Source organism: Spinacia oleracea, chromosome 4 (genome assembly GCF_020520425.1).
Source record: "Spinacia oleracea cultivar Varoflay chromosome 4, BTI_SOV_V1, whole genome shotgun sequence".
NCBI classification, from domain to species: Eukaryota; Viridiplantae; Streptophyta; class Magnoliopsida; order Caryophyllales; family Amaranthaceae; genus Spinacia; species Spinacia oleracea.
In genome coordinates, this window is record NC_079490.1 from 175,301,256 (window position 1) to 175,309,375 (window position 8,120).

Sequence of the window (8,120 nt, forward strand, 5' to 3'; positions counted from 1 at the left end):
GGAAGTCAAAGTAACTTGTGTGAATAATGTCCAAAGCTCAATTGTATTTTATTATAGGAAAATTTGCCAATTACTACCTAGGTGTTTAGAGACTTTGCGAATTACTACCTAGCTTGTTAAAAGTTGCTAATTACTACCTAGGTATTTAGTTATTGTTGCCAACTACTACCTTAGCCTATATTTCGATCAATTAGTCACTAATTATATCATAATCAATTGTTAATCATACTTTAGTTATTCTAATTAATTAATTAAATTTTTTAAAAAAATATCCGAAAACTAATCAATTGTTAATCATAAACTAGTTATTCTAATTTTATTTTATTTTTGGATTTTTTTTTTGGATTTTTTTTTTGGGTAATTTTTGGGATTTAATTTTGAGAAATTTTTTTGGATTTAAATATTTATTTATTAATTAAAATGATTAAATTATAATTAAATGTTAATTATAATATCATTAGTGGACCAATTGGACTAAGGTAGCAATTGACAACAATAACTAAACACATAGGTAGTAATTGACAACTTTTAACAAACTAGTTAGTAATTCGCAAAGTACCTAAACACCTAGGTAGTAATTGGAAAAAATTTCTTTATTATATAAGTGAAAAGGGGAGGGGATAGGAGGCCCTCTCTTCTCTCTCATATTTTAGGGTTTCAGATTTCTTTGCCGCTTAGGCCGGAAATAGTCTAATTTCTTCGGAAATTAGCTATTTCCGACCTTTTTCTTTTTTTTTCATCGTTTGTCTTTGTGGTTTGTCTTGTTTTTATTTTGTTTTCCGTTGATTTGTTCCCAATTTATTCTTGGGTTATTCCCAATTTATTTGGGTTTTTCCTAGAATTTTCTAGGTTCTTGATTCTCATCCATGGATGGGAATTTTTTTAGGGTTTCAATAATTGGGAAGGAGATTTGGATTCATACAGGTTTAGGGTTTATCATCAACTCGTCGATCAGAACAATTCGTGCGCAAATTGTGAAGGGCTCTACTTGGAAAGATGCAAAAACATCTGCTCGCGTTAAGCTAGAAGCGGTGGAGTACGAGATGTGCTTTAGGATGCAGAATAGTAATTGTTTTGATTGTAACAATTATGTATTTCCTTCGATCTGTGATATGCAGATCTATTTTATCATTGTAGATGTCGTATGGCTGATTATTAATGAAATTGTTCTTTCCCGTCAAAAAAAAAAGAAAAAATAAAAAATAAAAGGGGAGGGGTATTTCGGTAACACCACCTTTGGTGTCCCCCTCTAAAATTTCACAATTAAATTCAATTAAAAATCTGATTATTTATTGATTTTAAAAACTGAAAATCAATAACAAATCAAGAACGTTTTTTTGGTGCCAGCATTATGGGCTAATCCCCATATACGTGTAAAATTTAATGGTCTAATATTTAGAGATCTTTGACTTTCTATAAAATTAGAAAACTATTATGGCATTTATTTTCCATAAGAATGGTAAGATATGATTATGTAGAAAAGACTATAAGTTATAGTTGCACGTAGTATGTATAAGATCTTCACATACGCCATACGTCAATATTAAGTAAAAATGCAATTTTAAGTTTTTAATAATTTCGCATGCATTCACGTGCATATAAGACATACAAAGCATATCTCTATTTTATAAGGGAATTTATGAGGTCATTTTAGTAAATGGTCTTTTGGTGTCCCCCTATGGAGTAGACTATAATACCCTTAATAAGTTTTAATTTAATTTAATTATAATAATTCTAAAAACTAATAATTAATGTCATATTGTAAAAAATAAAATTTCAATGCACGTGACAACCAAAAGTCAACAACAATTTAATTTCATTCAAATAGTAAACATGAAAGCAATTATTAAGGCAGTTAAAAAAGTTGGAATTCAACCCTTCAATCTTACTTTTTTATTACTATTACAAAATTAAACTTAGTCTTACTCTTAATCATACCTTACTTTTATATGGTTATATAAGCACAAAAAAAATGAACAAGTAAAAAACACAATCTTTTACGTTTATTTTAGTTAATTTGTTATTACATTAATTCCTAAAAAGATTTTTTTACATATAAATATGTATATTTTTTTCTTAGTTTTAAATACCAGTTGCTTTCCTGTCAGACCGCCTGACAGCCACGCGCCTGTCAGACGGCTGACTTGCCCACGCGCGCGTGATTTCACGCGCAGGCATAAAACATTTTTTTCTCTCTCTTCCATTTTCATTCCCGTCTTCTTCAGCGAAAGCAAGAAGCTCTCTCTCCTTCCGCGAAAATTATTTCGCGATTCGCTCTCCTCTCTTCTACTCAACCTCCACCGCTGTCCTTCATCACCTCCGCCGCGCTGATCCTTGGTGATATGGCGCTCTACCTCTTTGGCCGCCGAATAATCTCTCAATATCTTGCAGTCACGACGGCGAGCAGTGAGGAGCTCCGCTCTCCCGATCCTCTATTTTCTCAATCCGGTGAATCTCTGAATTCCGACTTCTGCATTCTTTTTACCGGTAACTCTTTCTATCTCAATTAATTTGGTTTTATTTTGGAATTTGGAAATCTCATCAATTAGTTTGGGCATCTTGAGATATTAGGGGTTTTTTTAGGTTTTTGATGTTAGGTTTTTGACTTTAGGATTTTGATTTATGTATTTTTTTATGTTTAGGTTTCTGATTTAAGATTTTGATTTAGGATTTTGATTTTCATGTCCTGAACACCATCTGATTCATTTAATCTCGTTTTAGTTAAGAATTTTAGTGTTTTAGTTATATATGGGTTGTATTTAGTTTACATGTTTTTTTAATTTTGTGTTTCTAGTTGCGATTGAGGTTTTTGATTTTGATGATCTTCTTTGATTATTTTTGTTGTTGTGTGGGTTGTTTTGCTGTGAATTTGTTTATTTTATTTAGTTATGCTTTTCATGTTTTTAGTTTTGAATTAGGATACTTTAGTTATGAACTAGGAATTATTCAAGCTTCTCTATAAAAGAAATTTGGTGCTCTTGACCATACTGTAACTGAATCAAAGCCCTCCACCTGATGAGGTCCCAGCAAGCACGACTCTTACAAGCGTGCTCAGTCTCTCCAGAAGTCCCATGGGGGTTCCCATTTGGCTGTTGATCACTTGATCTTGGGGATTATTGAGGATTCTCAGATCAATGATTTGCTCAAGGAAGCTGGGGTTGCAATGGCCAGAGTGAAGACTGAGGTTAAGAAGCTTTGAGGAAAAGACGGGAATAAAGTGGAAAGTGCCACTGGAGACACTACTTTCTAACCCCTTAAGACTTATGGTCGTGATTTGGTCGAGTAGGCTGGGAAACTAGACCCTGTGATTGGTCGTGATGAGGAGATTTGGAGGGTTGTCAAAATCCTGTATTGATTGGTGTGGGTAAAACTGATGTTGTTGAAGGCCTGGCTCATAAGATTGTGAGTGGTGATGTTCCTGGTAACCTTTCTGATTTCAGGCTTATTTCATTGGATATGGGAGCTCTAGTTGTTGGAGCTAAGTACAGGGGTGATTTGAAGAAATGCTGAAGGCCTTGCTGAAAGAGGTGGAAGAAGCCGAAGGGAATGTCATTCTGTTCATTGATGAAAGCCATCTTGTATTAGGTGCAGGAAGAACTGAAGGTCGATGGATGCAGCAAACGTGTTTAAGCCTATGCTTGCCAGGGGTCAACTTCGTTGCATTGGTGCAAACCCTTGAGGAGTATAGGAAGTATGTGGAGAAGGATGCTGCATTTGAGCGGCGTTTCCAGCAAGTGTATTTTGCTGAACCAAGTGTTCCTAATACGATCAATATCCTACGAGGGCTGTAGGAAAAGTACGAAGGACACCATGGTGTTCAAATTAAGATCGAGCCTATAATTCTCCTAAGCAAGACATCATTTTAGTTAAGAATTATGTTGTTTTAGTCATAATTTCGTTATATTTATTTAAGAAATAAAATGATATAGTTACATTTAAGTCGATTATTGTTTTAGTTGTAATTTTGTTATCTTTAGTTAAGAAATAAAATGATTTAGTTGATTTTTTCTCCATTTTAGTTTTATTGTTTAATTTATAATTAAATTAGTTTTAGTTCAGATTAATATGTTTTAATTACGATTAAAATTGTTTTAGTTAAGCATATTTTCGATTTAGTTAAAATTAATATTGTTTTAGTTAAAACGAAATTATGCTTAACTGGTTGGTTCCATTGTTTAACTAATTGAATTTTAGGCTTAACAAATACTTTCGATTGATTAACTAATTAATTCCATTGCTTAACTAATTGGTTCAAATGCTTAACTAATTAGTTCGATTGATTAACTAATTAATTCCAGTGCTTAACTAATTGGTTTCATTGCTTAACTAATTGGTTCAAATAGTTAATTAATTAGTTCGATTGCTTAACTAATTGGTTTCATTGCTTAACTAATTGGTTTCATTGCTTAACTAATTGGTTTCAAATGCTTAACTAATTAGTTCGATTGATTAACTAATTAATTCCAGTGTTTAACTAATTGGTTTCATTGCTTAACTAATTGGTTCAAATGCTTAACTAATTGAATTTTGGCCTTAACTAATTGAATTTTAGGCTTAAATAATTGAATTTTAGACTTAACTAAAACACGATAATTCTTAACTAACAAAATAGTTAACATATAAAGATAAATAGTTAAACTTATGAATCGAATAGTTACGATTTATAAAAAAACTTATTATTATCGTGTTTTAGTTACGTTTTGTAAACAAACTCATTATTAATTAAAACTCCGAAAATCATAACTAAAACTCATAAAATCTTAACTAATTAGTTTCAATGCTTAACTAATTGGGTTCATTGATTAACTAATTGATTCCATTGCTTAACTAATTAGTTATTAATTTTAACTAAAACACAATAATTCTTAACTAAACCAAAGAAAATCTTAACTAAAACTCTTAAAACTTTAACTAATACTTAGAAACACGTAACTAAAACACGATAAAATCTTAACTAAGCTTAAGAAAATCTTAACTAACAAAATAGTTAAGATATATTTCTCAACTAATTGATTTCATAACTAAATATGCCAAAATTATAACTAAAACGGAATAATTCTCAACTAAAACCATGATGACTTTAATGAAAACAAAAGTAACTAAACTATTTTATTTCATAACTTAATAGGCCAAAAGTATAACTATAACCAAATAATTCTCAACTAAAACCAATTAAATCATTACTAAAATAAATAAAACAAAAATTATTTTAATTTACAATTTACAATACAGATTGAAAATCATAAGAGCTTGCAAAACATAGAATTAGAGAGCATCAAGCATCCAGGAGATGCGCAACTGAGATGCCACCCTTGCACGCCTAGCAACACAAGCCCGCACAAACCTTGCGAGGCTTCTGCAGCTGCCTATCCCTCGCGTAGCAGCCACCAGGCGGTTCAAATCATCCATCAGTTCATCATAACTGGCTTCACCAGCAGCATTAGCATAGCCATGAGATCCAAAAGGAGGTGCAGATGGTCTAGAGTTCCTCTGAATTCGGAGCACTAGAACCTGAAAAACACCGCAGTAACACGTTCAATCAATTAATGTATCACACACATTTCAAAAAATAAAATCAACAGAAATGAAATCAAGAGGTTCATCCAACAATAAAATTAAAAGCAGGAGGTTCACATTAAGAGCACGATTTACATCCAACAAACGATTTACATTAAGAGCACGATTTACATCCAACAAACGATTCACCAGCAAATTACAACAACAAATTTAGTCAAACAACACTTTAAGAGCACGATTTACATTAACTGAGAAATCGTACAGTAATCTTAATTACACCAAAACCTAACCCTAGATATTGCGATTCAAACTTGAAAACATGAAGAAGATGGAGGAGATCAAAGATAATGGAGGAGAGAGATAGAAGAATTACCTCGTCGACGCTTCATTCTCAACCTCGTCGTCGACGCAGGAGCGAAACAAGTAGCCCATCACGAATCGCCAAAAAGTGATCGGATTAGGGTTTGATCTTCGAACCGAATCTTGAGCGCTTCCGTGCTAAGGAGGCGGAGGTTTGGATCGGCGGTGCGGATGAGTAATCAACGAGAGATCATTGCTACTTCTCCAAGATTTGAGGAGAGAGAAAGAAGAAGAGAGTTTAGGAGAGAGAGAGGGGGAGGCAGAGAGTTTGAGGAGAGAGAAATGAATTAGGGCTTTGAAATAGGGTGAAAAATAGACATTTATATAACCCATGAACTCTTTCGACCCGCGAATTGACCCGCGAGTTGGATGGACTGACCGGTCAGACGGTCTTATTAAAAAAATTGTATTTAAATACATTTTCTTACATGTTTTAGAAAATGTACATAATTTTAAGAATTTCTAGCGTGTATATATATAGGACTATGTTTTAATTAACAAATTAGAGAAGAAAGTCATTGAAGTGCTATTTTAGTTCATTATGATCAAAATTTAGTTTTAATAACTTAGCACTTAGGTGTCCACATAAGATATCGATAATACACTTATAAAAATTGTTAAAACAATTATAAACGTTAGAATATACTTGCATATATATCAAATCAGATTTTTACGCATTGCGTGCATAGAATACTATCCAAAATTGCAAGCATGCATTTATTCCTAAATAGGTACACTAATATAGTGATATGTATAGGCCCAAGTCTTATCCATTTCATTGCTCCATACATCGTAAAAGATTCGTTACCATGCATTATATGTGCTTTTAACACACGTGTTCCATTTATCCGAGCGTATGAACATATGGTATAATGTTACGATAGAAATAGTGTATCGCTATTCGACGTCCTTTTTCGGTAAAAAGGCCCGTGTATTTTACATGAAAGGACGTTTGTGCCCTTATATAATCTACCCCACCCCGTAACCATCTCCACCACCATCTCCACCACTGTATCCATGACAGGCTAAATCGCACTCCTATCAAAGATAAACCTAACGTTCACCAACTAAAAATATAGCAAGGGAAGCAAGGATCGTATCCACAGGGAAACAATGTTCTTTCTACTATTAATCGGCAATTCTAGACTATTGGGAAACAAGAATATAGGTTGATTTGTATAATGAAACTAGGGTGATAATAAAGTAGGGAAAAATCAGATATTAAAAGGTCTAGGGCACAGGTTCACCGATGAACAACATTCCAGGCTGACAACAATCGATAATAATCAATAAAACAGTTAATTAGACTAGCATGCTCTCTCGAATCGATACTAATCATAGACTTAGAATTAACGGGCTCTCGCTACGTATTAATCCCAATTCTACCTATTGAAACAAGCCTAAACATCAAATTGCATCTCTCGAATCTTAATTTGATATTGCGAAACTAATACAATCAAACCTGCGCAAATCTAATTGCAAAGTAGATAAGGGCAATCAATAGGAATTAACAGCTAAACCAACAATCAACAACAATTAATCATCCTTTCACATTCGTTCATGGATTCCCAAAACCCTAGAAAATCAACTACTCACACATATTAACAATAAGCAAAGCAATTGGCATGATTGAAAACATAATTAAAGCTTAAACAAAGAATTGAAATAAGGAATAATACCTAATTGAAGAACAATGGCAAATGAAAGCTTCGATTTTTGATTGAAAATAAACTAAGTGTTTAGAACAAATTAGAGAGAGAAAATTAAGCTTAGGGAAATAAAACTAAGTGTTTTAACACTAGGATATGAGATAATGAAGTAATAATATGTCCAACTAAATTCTAAGGGCTATATTTATAGTTTTGCCCAAAAAGCCCAACAAAAACCGGAAATACTAAAGTAAATCGCGCGCTAAAAGGCTCCTGGGTTGTCGTCGCCCGGTCGGGCAGCCTTCCGCCCGTCGGGCGACCAGCTCGTAACCCGCCCGTCGGGCGCAGGTCTGCCCGCCGGGCGGAGGGAGAAATTCTGGAAATCATCGGCACGCGCCCGATCGGGCAGCTCCCGCCCGTCGGGCAGACGTTCGCCCGTCGGGCAGCCATTCGCCCGCCGGGCGCGCGTACAAACTGCACGATCCTCTATCTTTAAAACGCCATATCTCCTTTGTTATTTGTCGGAATTAGGCGAGTGACCACTCGTTGGAAAGCTATTGAAGTCTAGAATCCAACCCAATTGGAATCACTTCA

General features: G+C 33.9%; 1 long non-coding RNA gene across 1 annotated transcript; it reads left to right on the forward strand.

Annotated features, from left to right (window-relative positions):
- Positions 1-1,941: 1,941 nt before the first annotated feature.
- Positions 1,942-4,011, forward strand: LOC110792371 (uncharacterized). Its single transcript, XR_002534384.2, has 2 exons — positions 1,942-2,487; positions 2,929-4,011. It is a non-coding gene; the product is annotated as an uncharacterized lncRNA (long non-coding RNA).
- The last annotated feature ends 4,109 nt before the right edge of the window (positions 4,012-8,120 follow it).